The sequence below is a fragment of the Rousettus aegyptiacus genome, unplaced genomic scaffold (genome assembly GCF_014176215.1).
Source record: "Rousettus aegyptiacus isolate mRouAeg1 unplaced genomic scaffold, mRouAeg1.p scaffold_m13_p_11, whole genome shotgun sequence".
NCBI lineage: Eukaryota > Metazoa > Chordata > Mammalia > Chiroptera > Pteropodidae > Rousettus > Rousettus aegyptiacus.
The window spans coordinates 49,463,831-49,480,299 of NW_023416286.1; the positions used below are offsets into that span (position 1 = coordinate 49,463,831).

The following is a 16,469-nucleotide window of genomic DNA, read 5'->3' on the forward strand; positions in this document are numbered from 1 at the left end:
AATTACCATATGATCGGCAATTCCACCTCTTGGATAATATTCACAAGAATTGAAAGAAGAGACTTAAACAGATATTTCTACGCTGACGTTCCCTGCGACATTTTTTTTTTTTTTTTTTTTTACAATAGCCAAAAGGTGGAAGCAAAGCATTCATCGACAGATGAATGGATAAACAAAATGAGGTCGATCCATACAATGGAGTACTGTTCACCTTGAAAAGGAAGGAAATTATGACTTGCTACAACATGAATCTTGAGGACACTATGCTAAGTGAAATAAGCCGGTCGTAAAAGGACAAATACTGTATGAATCCTTTTATATGAGGTTCCTAGAATAGCCCAATTACAGAGACAGAAAGCAGAATGGGGGTTGACAGAGGCTGGGTGAGAGGAAATGGGGAGCCATTGTTTAGTGGGTACAGAGTTGTTGTTTGGGAAGATCAAAAAAATCTGGTGATGGAAGGTGGTGATATTTGCTCAACAATGTGAATGTACTTAAAATGCTACTGAACTGTATAAAAATGGTTAATACGGTAAATTTTGTTATGTATGTTTTATCACAATAAAAATTTAAAAAGATTAAAAAGGGGTTCTATCTCTCTTCCTTCCTAATGGAATTTATATATTATAGTTATATTTTAATGAACCTCCCAGTTTAGCCTACATAAAAAAACAACAAGCACTGTCTTTATTCCTCTTTAAAAGAATGAATCTGCTGTTTATTCATCATACAGAACCTTTATCTGTCAAGCCCTATTCGTTTTTGCATTTCAAATTCCTATCTTGCCTTTAGGTTGAGGGGTACTGAGCAATTATTTTTAGTCTTCTTTTCTATTGCTTGTAAGCAACCTTTCCTATATAAACTGTACAGCTAAAATGTTTGTCTTTACGGAATTTTATAATCTATTTGCAACATTCCACATAATTGAGGTGAAGTGAACAATTTTAAAATGCAGCCCAAGCTGCAGTGTTAATGTTGGAGATGCTTTGGCGTAGAGGGACGTGGGGAGATTTTGCCTCTGAGTTTCATTATGATTCCTATGCTGCCCAGTCCTTTAGATATTGGTCCCCAGGTGTGGGGGAAGCAGTTAAGACATTTTTTCGGGGTGTATGACATGGTAGATGAGAGCTATCCCAAAGCTCGGGACCTCTGTCTCCTCAGACAAAGTGGAGTTTTGGGAAGTCTCCTCAGGCCTTCTCTGGGCCAGATAAGAGTTTTAGAGATGGGTCTACTCTCCACATGTTCCAGAGAGTCTAGTCAATGAAGAAATAAGCAGATACTCACCTAGGGTAGCCTGACTGGAAGTATCTTACATCACAGTGAAGCCATGTACTTAATATCTTTGAAGAATGTGATAAAAGTGGGGCTATCGCCACTGTTTTTTCTTAGTTATGGAGAACTGTGGTCAAAGACAGACAGCTCTGACCTTGGATGGATGGCATCCCAGGCTTACTCTTGTCTTATTCTAGTCAGGGGTCTTAGTATGCTACATCTGTTGTAAGTTTGGGGACAAACCATGCTCTGATTCTAACTTTTATGGATCTTTCCCAGTTGTACTCATTTTTTTTTTTTTTTTGTGGCTCTGTCAGAATATAGTCTTCTTGCGATTATATACGATGTCCCAAAGCCTTCGAGTTTCCTTAATTATGGTGAGGCTTGCCAGTGTTTACAGGAAGCAGCCATTGGGGGATAAAATGTTCTTCATTAGGACTGTCATATTTCCTGTGTATAGACTACATCTCAAGCTGGGGGGATTACTGTATAGAACCAACCTAGGGGAACATCTACTACTAACCAAAAGGAAATACTTGTGTCTTAATGATGAAAAGCCACATTCTTGTCTTGTGCTCATTAATCTTTCCTCAATTCTCTTCTATGGGGAAAGTGACTAAAGACATCACGTACTCATTTTCCTTCCATTGTTAGAAAACTTCTTTGTAACCTTTATTTCTCGGATGGAAAGTCTGACTTTAGGCATAAAACTCCAGTCTTTCCTTTTCTGGAGCATGTCATCGGTATTTTCTTTTTATTGAGGTGAAATTCTCAAACTATAAAACTCACCATTGTGAAGCAGCTTCTTCACAATGTCCTCTATCCATCATCTCTATCTAGTTCTACAACATTTCATCACCCCGAAAGGGAAGCTCATACCTGCTGAGCGACCATTACCATGCCTCCTCACCCCCAGTCTCTGGAAACCACCAATCTGTTTCCGGTTTCCACAGATTTATTCATTCTTGATATTTCATATAAATGAAGTCATATGCAAGATATATGACTTTGTGTCAGGCTTCTTTCACTTAACATAATTTTTTTGAGGTCCATCCATATTACAGCATGTATCAGCACTTCATTCCCTTTTATGGCCAACTAATATTCCATCGAATGGATAAGCCACAATGTGTTGTGAATAGTGCCGTGAAAATGCATGAACAAGCATCTGTTTGAGCACCTGTTTTCAATACTTTTGGGTATAAACATAGGGTGGAATTGCTGGATCCTGTGGTAATTCTACGATTAACTTTTTGAGGAACCACCATACAGTTTTCCATACTGGCTGCACCATTCTAAATTCCTGCCAATAGTGTATAAGGGTTCCAGATTTCTCCACGTCCCTGCTAACAACTGCTATTTTCTATGAAAAGAAATTATAGCCATCCTAGTTAAGCTGGTGTCATTCTAAAAAGCTCATGTTGAGCTTCTGACACATGGGACATTTTACAAAATTCCATCCAGTTTCTGCCATGGGGGAAGGGACAGGAAGAGTCTGGAGAAAATAAGAATTATATCCTAGTCCTCTGGGACCGATCCCTTAGTCCTGCCACACTGGAAGCCCTAGGTGGCTGTGACTAAATAAACATTTACGTCACAGTCCAAGGACCTTCACGTGTATGTTTTTGTCATCAAGGACTGAGATTTTCCCTAAGATATCTTGCCCACGCGGACATCTAGTGTGTTTGTTAAGAACAGCTGGAACAACCAGGTAACTAGAAAGGATTTTCCTCTTGTTAATCATCATCATTGCTGACTTCCATCCTCAGCTGAAAAGTCCCAATGGGAAAAGTTATTTCCATCTCTTCCTTTCTTTTTATAACAAGTGATGTTAAAAATAAAAATTATCCCAGAAAGAGTAAGACTTTAGTTTAAATGTCTTTGCATAAACTTCAAAAACTCTTAAATTTCTGAAGCTTCTAAAATTCCTGCAATACATTTGATAAAAGTATTTCCAAGAAATATTTATTAAAAGCTGACAGACCTCATCCCTGCCAGAGAATTTGATTTGTATAGGTATATTACTTCTCAGGAAATAGGATAATGAAAAGTATCATTTAATGGCATATCTTTAGGGATGAAGCAATGTTACAGGTTTAAAAAAATGGTTTGTTTCATTTTAACTCTATGATGAATGCATAAGGTAGGCATCTCCCCCACTTGCGACAGGAGAGACAATGGGGTAGGGTACGTGGGAAGCTTCGGTAGGAAGAGCTAACTGTTATGCAGTTAGGTCTTGGGAGTGGGGCTGTCTCTGAAGCCTTCCACTTTTTGTTATACCCTTGCTGCTCAGAGTGAGGTCTGTGAGCTGCATCAGCCACATGAGAGCTTGTGAGAAATGCAGAGTCTCAAGCCCGGTCCAAACCTCCTGACCTGCATTGAACATGATCATCAGGAGGATTCTTAGCACAGTGAAGCCTGAGAATCACTGCATGACCCTACCTTCCTTCCCTTCCTGACTTTTTTTGGGAGGACAGGTTTCTTTTAATAAGAAAAATTTCTTAAGCATGAAGTCGGATCTCAGAAGAAAGGTCAGGCTTACTGAGTTCAGCAGAGGAAAATATAATATTTATCTTTGTAGAATACTATTTCTAATTAACTTTTCTTGGTCTTGTGCTTCAATAAGACCAAGATCTCTGTAACAGCACAGAATGAACTTTGATCACTGTCAGGATGGAAGGTTGCACAATGACTCTCTTCTTTTGAAATCACTCCTGGAGTATGTGTGGGATGTTCAGGGTCAGTTTTGGAAGCCAAAGTCTGAAAAGTGGATAGAATGGGTCCAGACTTGAATACACATTGCTTAAATACCACGCCTATAGAGCGAATGCACTTAAAGTCCTGAGATACTTACTAAGCTTTCATGAATTTGGAATTTCCACTTCCAAGAAAAGGGGCAAAATATAATTGAAAATGTGCACATGTGGAACAACTGCAGCTTCAGACTGCAAAATAAAGGTAGAGGACTGATGATTAATCAGAGCCCCAAGAAATTTCAGTCATACAACCCCAAGGTTGTGGCGCCTGTTTCCATTCAATTTATTAACCTTAAAACCCACCTTGGGTAAGGGAGTAAAAAAAGCTTCATTGGTCAGAAAAGAGAGGTGTTTCTAAGGATAAAACCTGCTTTACTGGACATCAGGATTTTTAATCTACAGTACAGTATTTTCCTGATAGAATAAGAATTAATCTATAGTACAGTATTTTCCTGGTAGAATAAGAGTAAGCTCTCATGATTTACTGGTCAACATTTGAATAGTAGGAAATCCCTTCTTCCTAAGTTTACTCTTCCTGTCTCGCCTTTTATGGGCTCTGGGCACCCCACCAGACACCACATATCCTCTAAAGTCTCCCGGGTGACCCCTCCCTTCCTTGGCTGTTGTGGACGTGTTCCAGGCCTTCCCGGCTTTCTGATGTTGCAGCTCTTGGTGACTCTCAGGGGATTCCAGCCTAATTCCCAGCTTATCCTGTAGGCTGTTCAAACGCACTTGAAAATATGTAAAATGTCCCCAAAGGCAGGAAGGGCTACCTTTTAGGATCCAGGAAGACAATTCCTCCATCTAAAATTTCAAATTAGTCACTGTTCTTAGGGATGATCATTAGCATTTGTGAATAGTTTTTTCATCACCCTGGTAGGATGAAGTAATATTATATTCCAAGCTAATATAATGTGGAGGTAGTATTTGACAGTATATTACATATATATTAAATATCAGTAAATGATAGGCAACTGCCTACTCCACGCAAAACAGACAGAATTGATGTTAAATCTGCCACATTTTACCTACAGCTTATTATTTAATACATACCAGAACACTAGCACTTCCCCAGATACTATTCCAAATGAGTTCCACCTACATGAGGCAGAATTATATGGGCTCTTGGAATTCTCGCTCTCTAAAATTATCTGACACAGATTCTAGAACTAGTGTCAATGTAAGGAAAATAACATCCATATGTATAGAAACAATCCTGACCTTACCACTCTCCATTACAGACATTTACTCAAATAGATCATAGAGCTAAATATGAGAGCTAAAACTATAATATTTCTAGAGGAAAATATAGGCCAGAATCTTTGTGACTTGGATTGGCAAAGTTTTCTTAGATAAGATACAAAAATCATAAACCATAAAAGAAAAAAGACTAAAAAGTTTGATCTTCAAAAATACTGTTAAAAAGCAGACTATAGACTGAGAGAAATATTTACAAAACATATATCCAATAAATTACTTTTATCCAGAATATAGAAAGAACTCCTAGAAACTGATAAGGAAATGAACAGCCCAACTAAAAAAAAATGGGCAAAAGATTTGAACTGACTCTTCACCAAAGAAGATGTACAGATGGAAAATAAGCTCATGAAAAGATGCTACACATCATTGGTCATTAGGTAAAGTAAATTAAATCCACAGTAAGATATAACTGCAGCCTACTAGAATGGATAACACACACACACACACGCACACACACACGCATACACACAGAAAACACTGGCAATTCTAAGTGTTGGAGAAGATACAAGGAACTAGAACTCTTATTCACTGCTGTGGGAATGCAAAGTGAGGCAACCCCTTTGGAAAAGTTGTGTGGTTTCTTACAACATTAAACATATTATATTACCATAAGAGATATAGGTAAATGTTCATAGGGTTTTTATTTATTTTACTGAAAAACTAGAAACAACCCGAATATCAATCGGCTAATGAATAGATTTGTTAATGTGATACGTCTGTCAGGTAGAATGCTTGTCAGTAATAAAAAGGACAAAACTGTCTGATGTGTACAGTGAGGATGACTCCCAAAGGCATTACGCATTATGCAGCCAGACAAAAAGGCTCTGATCCTATTTATATGATATTGTGCTAGTATCCTATTTATATGACATTCTAATAAAGGCAACACTAGGAACAGAAAACGCACCAGTGGTTGTCAGGGGTGGAGGTGAGGGGAGGGGACTGACTGAAAAGGGAACGAGGAACCTTTTTGGGGTCTTGGATCTGTTTTATACCACGATTTGAGTGGTCGTTATATGGCTGTATACATTTGTCAATATTCATTGAGTCATTTGTAAGTTATGCCTCAATTAACTTGAAAACAACCAGAAGAGGAGTCAGAGAAGACAAAGATTAAGAAGACAAGCCCTGAAATTCTTTAAGCACGTCGCATGTGACCAAGTCTTTTTCATACGTTCTTACCAGTGAATCGGAAAGACAGGTAATATTTAGGAAAGAAAGAAGAGTGGACATTTTAAAAATTAAAAAAAAAAATTAAGCCCAATGCTTTTTAAAGATGACTGACTGGGAAATGAGCAAATCCGAAGAAACTAAGACTTAGCTTTCCTTGTCTGGAATCTGGTCATTTGAGTGTGATGCTGACAGAAATTAGAACCGTCCAGCACACAACCCAGAGCACAGCAGAGCTGGAAGTGGGTCAGGACCAAATTAGAGACACGAATGAAAAATAAGCCTATGATGTCACTGGTTTCCATTATGCATGATCTTCATAAAAAATAAAAATCAGCAGGTGTCACCTAGACTTAGGAGATGCTATCGTATAGTTTTATCTGAAACGATTTGACTTGGAAAGGTTCGCATTTTAAAGCAGAGGAAAATGGATCATCTCTTATCCTCCACCCATAGGGCCAGTAAGTCTGAAAACTTCTGTTCCTTATTCTAAAAATAGGCAGCACATGGGCAGTCTCGCTTAATGGCTTGTAGCCCAATGTGATTTGGATGTGATTTTACTTGGCATATGTTGGAAAAGTTGATTTTCTGGGAAAGCCTTTTATTGCCTCTGTGCTTGCGGCAATAAATACATTTCATTTGCCTAAATGTGAACCGTTGCCTAACAGGCTGACTTGATTTCCTAAGCCTCCTGTCCTCCAAGAAGACACAGAGTTGAGTGTGGATGAGTCAAGGCTTCAGGGAACAGATGACAGTGGAGGAATGGGCTGGAAGAAGTACTTTCTGGGGCCACAGGCAGCGTGCAGAGAACTCTGGTTGTCAGGCCCCCCAGTCAGTATGAAATGCTCTAACTTAGGAGCTGTCAGCATGGAATACAGCATCAATGACCAGAGCATCATCATCGAATAGCCTTTACGTCATTGTGAGTTAATAACACAGGGTGGCTTCAGGCTATTCTTACAAGATTAGAAAGTGCAACTACAATAGGCAGCAATTCTTAAGTTAAGAAAATCATAAAGCTAAAGGTAATTAAAATAGTTTGCTGTCCACAGGTATGGCTTCAGTAATAGCTATCAATTTTTCCTGTGCCAACTGTACATGCCAATATTTTACTGGTATTCTTCGGTATTATTCTTAGGTTATATTCAAGTGTGATATGACTCAGTAGAGTTCTAATTACTCTGTGTTTCTGTCGTTGCCTAGTGGGAGCTCTGTATACAATGATCGCGCAGCATCCTCAGGAAATGCTGCCTAGCGGTGGAAGGAGTGAGAGGGAATACCCATGACCATGGCCCTCCAAATACTGGCCTTTCTGATGAGATTATCAACTGGCTGGCAGTCTTTGAGAGTGACATTTCAGTTATCTGTGACATAGACCAGAAACGGAACCAAAAGTTGTATCTACTTTGCATTTAGACTAAACACAGTCACATGAAAGAAAAATATTCTTGAGTTGGCATTATATGGAGTTGGTCTGTTATAAAAAAAAAAAAAATTGGCCAACAAAGAAGAAAAGGTTAAGAGCAAGAAAGGGTTCTGACTTGGCATGGTACCCAGATTTTTTTCCCCTGTTAATCTTTATTTAAAATGTTCCTAAATAGGACAAGTTTTAAATAGAGCTCCAAATTTTCTGTCATTAGAAAAGGCGTGACCACTGCTCTCCCCCTTCTCCTCTCCCTTTTCCTCCTTCCTTGACTTTAACATACTTATCTGTTATTTTCCATTCATGAAAGTTATTTAGTTTTTTCGTTTCTTTTACAAGATTTTAATTTATTTTGAAATTCATATACAGTAAAACTCACTTTCTTTGGTGTATAGTTCTGTGAGTTTTGACAGGTGCTCAGGGCTGCATCAACTCTTTGTCGTCAACTCCCTCTCCTCTAACCTGGTCAATCCCTGGTCTTTCTCCAGCCTTACAGTTTTGCCTCTTCCAGACTATCACAGGAGTGGAATCATACAGTTATGTATCTTTCTGGCTTCTTTCACTCAGTGTAATGCAGCCGAGATTCACCCGCCCAATCTCTGCCTGTTTTATGTATCAACAATTTGTTCCTTTGTATCATTGAGGAGTGTTTTGTTGTATTCCATTACTGATTTGTTTATCCATTCACTTGCTGAAGGATATTTAAATTGCTTTCAGTTTTTGGTGAATGTGAACTGGGCAACTAAAAACGATCATATATGGTGTGTGTGTCTGTGTGTATATGTGTGTGTGTTTGTGTGCGTACATTTTGTTAATACCTGAGAATGGGATTACCATATGATAAGTGTAGGTTTAGCCTCATTAAAAAGTTGCAGAACCATTTCCCAGTCTGGCTGTTCCATTATGCATTCCTAACAGCAACTGAGAAGGTTCTAGGTAGTTGGTGGCACTTGTCATTATCAATTTTGTTCTCTTAGCCATTTTCTAGGTCTGCAGTGCTAATGAATTGGCGTTGTGGTTTTTATTTCATTCCTCTTTATTAGCACAGTTTCTACAATTCTGCTAATCCTAGATCCAGTTCAGCGTTCAGAGTTTCCACTGATAGCATCATTATTACCGCTGCTGCAAACATCCTTTCGTAATACATTGTGGCCCAGCTCCCGCCAGCACCCGTCACACTGTGGGCCGTAACTATGGAGGTTTGCTCAGCGTCAGTGAAGTTGGGACCACAGTTCTGGCCCCTTTGCTCTTCTCCATAAAGACCAACAACCCATAGTCAGCTTCTTCATAAACATGTGAGTCTGGTTTCTAGGGCAGGAGGGCCTCAGAGAGGGGCAAACCAGCACAGACCAGACATGAGAAATGATTGCAGAGTAACATGCTTCAGAGGCAAGAACTCACAAGGATGATCTTTGATGGGCCTGGAACGATACCTTGAACTTCCAAGGAGGTGGGGGAAGAAATAATTTTTAAAAATGTCTACAGAAATTAAAGAAATTCAGCACCTAAATGCTTATCTATCATATGGATTTCATTTTATTTTGGGTAAAAAATTATTCCTTTCTCAAACACTATTGTACCAAATACATGTCTGTCTTTCTGGTACAGGAACACCACCCTCATTCTCTAGCAAGATTCTTATGTGGAAGAATAACAGCCATTTAAAATTAGAACAACATAACATCAGTTTCCAAATTTACATCTCTTCTCTTTGCCATTGATAACCTAGTACTTTTCAAAAGGAGTCATTAAATATCAGATTTAGAAGGGACCACAGAGAGATTCTAGAGGAGATCCTCAGATCAGCAGCATTAGTCTCACGGGAAGTTCATTAGCAGTGAGGGTCCTCAGACCACTCCAGAGTCACCGCATCGACTCTGCATCCTGACAAGATCCCAGGTGATTTGAGTGTGCCTCAAAGCTTGAGAAAATCACTCTAGAAGTGGTACCGTCCCAGGATTGCTCTTGGCTGCCTGTCAAAGCATCCATTATGGGGTGTCTGGGACCTCAAGAATTCTAGTCGAAGTTGTTTGGGGAGAGGAGAGGAGAAGCCTGGAAATCTATGTTTTTAACAAGCTCCCTAAGCAATTCAAACTCACAGGCAGGTTTGAGAGCCAGGAGAACAAATCTCACATGGGACAAGTGAGGAAAACAGCCCAGGTAGGTGAAGTGTCTCGCAGCTCTGCTGACCCTCCGCCCCGGAGTACTTCACATTGCTTCTGACAGCGCTCCGCGCTCCCTGCGAAGGTCAGGGTGACTCACCACTGCTCAGCCGCTGAGGGTTTGCTTCTTGGGTTTGTGAAGCACATGTAGAGGCTTCTGAGAACCACTTCCAGCTTTAAAATCCAAGGATGGCTCTATCGCCACCCATCACAGAGAATTACATGGATTTCCCCACAGTGGATGGGAGCTGTAGCCCAGCAAAATGCCTTAGAATACAAATTTCCTGTATTTTCAGCATTTATAATATATATATTTTTTCTTTCAAAGTTTAAAGAAAACCCCTAAAGGTCAGTAACCTGGAAGGTTTAAAAAACATGTGCAAGTCTACACGCCCAATAGCAGGGGCTCCCTGGGGTCAGCCTTAGATCTGGTGATGCTCCTTCAGCCAGGACCCCAAATCCCTACTGTTCATTTCAAAGAGAGCTGGGATTCAGCAGAGCTCTGAAGCAGACATTTCCATGCAGCACAACACAGTTTTTGGCAGTTTTATTTTATTCCTTGTAGCAATTTTTTTTTCCTGAAAAAATTATCCATTCTCTTTAACAAAATATGAGACATTCCCTATCTTTTAAAAGAAAGCCTAACTAATCCACCCCAAATCCCAAGATTGTCTAAACTTAAGTCATTCAAAGTTTTAAGAGAAAGAACTACGTTTTTTTTTTTTTGTCTTTTGGGAGGAAAAGCTGGAAGTGGCTTTCGAACACTAATGATAAAATAGCATTAACGACGAGTTCAAACAACAGATGTGATGCATGTACGTTCAGATCGGCCCTTGAAAGAACAGCCTGGGTGCAGCACGGTGGGGCCGACGGGAGAGGGAGGCCTGTTTCCTGGGAGTGAACTCAGCACAATGCCCAGGGTCTTACACCCTGACGGGAGTCTCCATGGTTGCAGAAAAGATCGCTGTGCCACGGACCAACCTTAGAAGACTGTGCAAGCCCTGAGAGGCAGTGGCTTTATCCGATATGGACTGATCGAGTCCTGTGAAGCAGGGGTTTACATTTTGGGTTTCGGCATGTAAGGCCCACCTTCCTATACCTGCATATTCTGCTCGAGGCTAACTGAGCTCCTGACAGTTGGGCCAGTGTCTCTTGCACCTCAGGGCCTTTGCATATTCCTGCCCTCATTGCCCGACGACTCCCAGGTGCACTAGAGGATGTGGCTCTAACCCCTCTGAGGTCATTTTCCTCACACTAAAACTAGATTAGGTGCTCTCTCAGCTTGCTTCTATCACAGTAAACACTGTGCTGTACGTCGAGACCAGACCTCATTTAAGCTTCTGTCTCCAGCATCTCTTACAGGATTTGACATACAGAACATGCTCCACAACTTTCTGTTAAGAAAAATGAATTATGGTGCTGTGATCACTCAGTTTTCCCTGACTCCAAAATTCAGGTTCTTCCCACATGGAAGTGGGAGGCCAAGTCGCCTATTTTGACTACCGTTATGACCATTATAACACATTCACAATCTCTGAAGTATTTCTGAACCCAGTTTCGGTGGACAATACTGTAGAGGGCTAAAACTCTTTTGTTCTGTTCCTCCACCCCCTACACAATTCCTTAAATGACCGTAATATGTCAAAAACATCACCCGTGACCTCAGCTCTTCTCTAATCTCTGTGCCAGATCTGTGGGATTTCTGATTGGTGGTTCCACCCGAAGATCTGGTTTTATCTGTCTGCACTGTCAGAGGGAACGCTTTCCAGGCCTCTAAAATGGAATCAAAAAAGGACCACCCAGACTTGTGGAAGAGCGCAGGCCCTATCAAAATTGTGCTTAAGATCTGACAGATAAATAAGACATCATCTGCTGAAATCAAGAGTTAATAAATGAGATGAGGGTTTTGGAATGCCAGGACTCCCTCTTCCAGATTTAGTTCTGGTAATATTTGAAGGAAACTCTTTTGAAGACAACCGTCGATGATAAGCCAGATATGCTTAAGACGTTAATCGCAACTACCGTAACTGAGGAAGGTTAAAGGTTATGGAAAGAATGGGTGAGTTTTACAATATGGGTCTGTAAAAAAGCTATAAAAGGAAGATTTTCAATGCTTACTGAATACCTCTGTTGTAAAATAAAATGTTAACTTTCTATCAAGTAAATATACCTTTTGTATATTGGGTCTGAGGAAAGCAGAGACTAGAAGAAATACCTTGCAGGTCTCATGGTCAACACTAGGTGGCAGTCAGTTGCGCTTTTCCGGAGCAAGAAACAGCCCCACTCTTGACTTCAGACAGATTTGCGATGGCAAGGATGTTGCAGTTGTTTCGGGTTATGATGATCCCACTCAATAGAACAGAGGGCAGGTTCCCCAGTTGTCATGAGCACCTAACTTTCCATTGAGAAAATTCTGATGAAAATTTCAACTGCAGAATTTCAATGGTGTCTAAAAAGCATACCAAATTCCATTTTTCTTTTCACAGGATGGTTGAACTAACTCATTATTTTATAATTCCCTTCCATTTTGACTTGCTCAAAGGAATGTGTTCTAAATATATATAGATAAGTAAGGAGTTGTTAGACCCAGACCCAGCACTGAATTCCAAGAGATAGAGATCAAATAATTGGATTTGATTCCTGTGTAGGACAAAGTTATAAGAGCGACTAATATTTCTAGACAAGGGCACCTATTGTTTGGAGCACTTTCTAGTGGCAAACTGATTTATTTATTCTCCACAACACCTCTCTGAGGTAGGCACTGTTTTTACATTCATTATATGGATGAGGATGCTGAGGCACAGAGTGATGTGGGTCACTCAGCTGGCTTGGAGAGGGGTGGTTCATACTCAGCTTTTTCAAAACAGGTCTAGAGGGCATTGTTACTGTGTATGTGAACCTCCTTCGAGTAATGAATATGACTCTGAACCCCAAATATATCTTTTTGACTAATCTTCATGAAGCTATAATCGAGCCCAACGCCGACGGACAAATTGACAAAAATAAACAGATGTTTGCTTGCAGTTCATGGAAATCCATACAAAATAGAGCCAGTCACAATCTTCCAATGATTATCTAAGAACCTGCTTCTCTGTTTTAACCCAACCGCTGCTCAATTGTGGCCGTTTCATGGCTCATTAATCTCCCCTCTGCTAGAAAGTGACCGGGGCAGAAAGAGAAGGTGAAACTCAAACAAGTCAATTCTGTTATTTTTTAGCAACTCTGTTCAAAAAGTATGGAAGGAAGTCCTGGGGTCCGGGATGGAGTTGCAGGATAAAATACTGAACCATCAAAATACCCTGGTGCAGTAGCTAGATATATCTCATAAACTACATTCTCTCTTGCTTCCATTAACAGATTTCTGTTGTTGTTATTGTTGAAGAAAGAGTGTAAGATTGCATTAGAAAGATTTCTGAAGAATTGCGGATTTTCTTTTTTTTTTATGGTAAAAGACTGAATCGTTAAGCACTCCTAAACATAGGGTTTAGCTGGACTTTTGAGAAAATACGCTTTCAGATACAGGAAAGTTGGAAAATCAAGTACACACTTCCTGGGAGGACAAATTTATTTGAGGAGAAGGCCATTGAGGCTAAGAAGACTGGGTGGGTGAGCCTCGGGGCATTAACCTCAGATAGAAACTGAGATACGAAACATAAGGCAATGCAGAGCCATTGGCCATTTCCGATAGGTGGCAGAACTCCCCTGGACAGAAAAAGAGAAGATGTCACAATGAGTGGCTATTTGGTTGTTAACAAAATGAAAAGGTATAAAGTGACTTCTAATTTGTTATTAGGAGAGATATTATGAGACAGAGGACTGTAGCTATTTCATAGATTAAGTGTGAGAGAAAAGGAATCCTTGAAAGGGATACTGCAGGAAATGGATGAGAAGATGGTGGAGGCAGAGAACTCGTGGATGGAAGGGTTTTGGAGAGGCGACTGAGATGTAGCACCAGAGGCAGAAGTCTATAAATCAGGCGGTGAAGGGACTTCCATGTTACTTAACTCTACGGGTTGCCCCAGAATGAAGAGATTCTGGTGGTCTACGAATGACCAGAATTATATTTGTGTAGACTCGGATGATACCCTCAGGATGTCAGAACCACCTTAAGGTACCCAGACATATATTTCATTATGAACACATGAAATCATAAGCTTGGAAGCCACGCCTAGGGAAAGATCAAGTCTAACTTTGAATATGATGACTATGAGCCCCAAGCAGCCTGGACCAGGTAAGCTGGGTACTCTTTGGTGAGCCTGGCATTCCAGTTCACTTATTTTTTACACTCTATATTGCCCTGGAGGTTTGATAGTGGGAAAGCTTAGATGGCCGACAGTAACACCATATCAAAATTCAGTGTTCCTTATTTATATCTTTAAAAGTATCTAATATTTTGAAAATTGTTCCACGAAATATTTTTTGCAAAGATATTATCAATAACAACACCTAGTGCACTGTGAAAGTTCTGGAGCTACTGGCCAACCAGAGCCATGCGATGGCAATATTCATGAGCCACAGAGTTGATGTGAGCTGAAGGTTTTAGCCTACTGTCAGGGTTAAACCCAGTTCACAAGGAGCTGGTCTCACAATCGTGTCTGACACTGCAGATGGCTATCTGCACATCCTGGACTTCCCTCCTAAGATTCCCCGGTTTAGAGCAATTATTTGGATGGACCCTGAACACACATCCGCAATTAAAAAAAGAACAACAAACCACGAGAAATTGATCTTTTTTCAGTCTGGTGAAAAGATAATGGATGGCTCATTTGTCCAGACATGAAACCCAAGGTCCTTGTTGAGAGGAAACCAAACGACATTAACATCCATTCCAGAGAAGTGACTCAGCTGGTGCACTGTTCTCATGACATAGGGCAAAAACAACCTCCAGAACATTCATTCTTGTCAATGTTGTAAGGAAAATAAATAGCAGTTTTCATCCACAAAATGAAAGGCAGCACCTGAACAAGGCTGCATTTCCAACCGTATCATTTCTTGATACGGTTGTTGTGCATTTGAGGTTCTACGAAGACCTTACGACATCATGTATGACATCATGTATGACATGTGGTTCATTTAACAAACAGGGAGCAGTTATGAAGAGAGCCGAAGGATAGACCTCGAGTAGGGTGTGATTAACATGGTAAATTCTTGCTTTCTCTGGGGGTCAGAATATCCGCATTGTGGTTTATCCGTCACACTTTAAGAGTTCTGCTTCTTAATGGAATTATACCCAGAAAACCTTACCCATGATGTTCCCCTTGTGTGTGTGTGTGTGTGTGGGCGCGCGCGCTTGTGTGTTTGTGTGTATATATCGTTCTTCATTGTCATCATGGTCTTCTGTGTTTGTCCTACTTCGAATATAATGTGCAGCCAGGCAGGGAGAACACAAGGCAGGCGTTTGGAGTTTTGTCTCTGCACCCATAATCAGGACATGGAAGGCCTTTCACACTAACACATTCCTCTTCCTCACTCCAAAAAGACCGTGACCCAACAATGGCTCAAACGGGGTACTTTGTAGGGCTGGTGCATTATGAACCAGCGATGATGCCAGTCACTTCTGACAGGCAAGGGGAAAAAGGCAGAACTCAGAGAGACCGACTGTAGGTGAAGCTTCCCCAGCTGTCCTGACATTGCCATCTCAGAGTGTGGTTTTGGTACTTTTAGGGACGTGTCAGGATTGGTAGCATATATTCTGTATTCTGATAGGACACGAACACATTCCAAAGCTACTTCTTATCTGAGCACAGCGAGCGGTTTCTGCTTGGGCACTTGGACAAACTCTCCCTCGGACGGTCAGCAGGGATGCCATTCCCACCGTGAGGGCTTTTCTCAGCCTTCGAGATCCTTAGCAGCACCCAGCAGCACCTAGCGTCATGGTCTCTCCTTCCTTCTTCAAACAGGCTCCTTTCTGGGCTTCGGTTTTCTCTGGGGGTTCTTTGCACACCTCTGACTTATCTTGCCTGGTCTCCTCCCCCGATATCCATTCTGTTAAAGGCTGGTTTTCCTCGGGGGGTTTAGTTGTTAGCTTGTCTTTTCCTAGGCACTCTCAAGTGAGCTCTCTCGTTCACTCTAAGTTGCATCAGAGAACACTCTGAGGCAGGTGACTCCTATCTCCCTGCTTGACGTCTCTAACTAGATGTCCCCCGGGCGTTAGACGCAGCGTGCCTAAAGGTGGACTTGTTAACTCATTTCCTCCCACCCTGCTCCCAGCAAGAATCAAAAAACAGCAACTACGCCTTTCACCTTCTGTCCCTGACTCAGTTCATAGCAATACATCAGTCTAGACTCCCAATCTCCAAAGGTGAGGACACTGTTGGCTCCTTTTCACACTGCCCCCCTCTGCCCTCAGCTAACGTGGTGCTCGGGCCGCCTTTCAGTTTCATCTCCTCCCCACCCCTTTATTTCGGTCACTGTATCTCCTCCTTT

At 41.0% G+C, this 16,469-nt stretch overlaps 1 protein-coding gene across 1 annotated transcript in view; it reads right to left on the reverse strand.

Moving 5' to 3' along the window:
• COL4A2 (collagen type IV alpha 2 chain) overlaps window positions 1-16,469 on the reverse strand; it is a 178,572-nt gene that overhangs the window by 74,825 nt on the left and 87,278 nt on the right. The gene's annotated exons all lie outside the window — the stretch shown is intronic.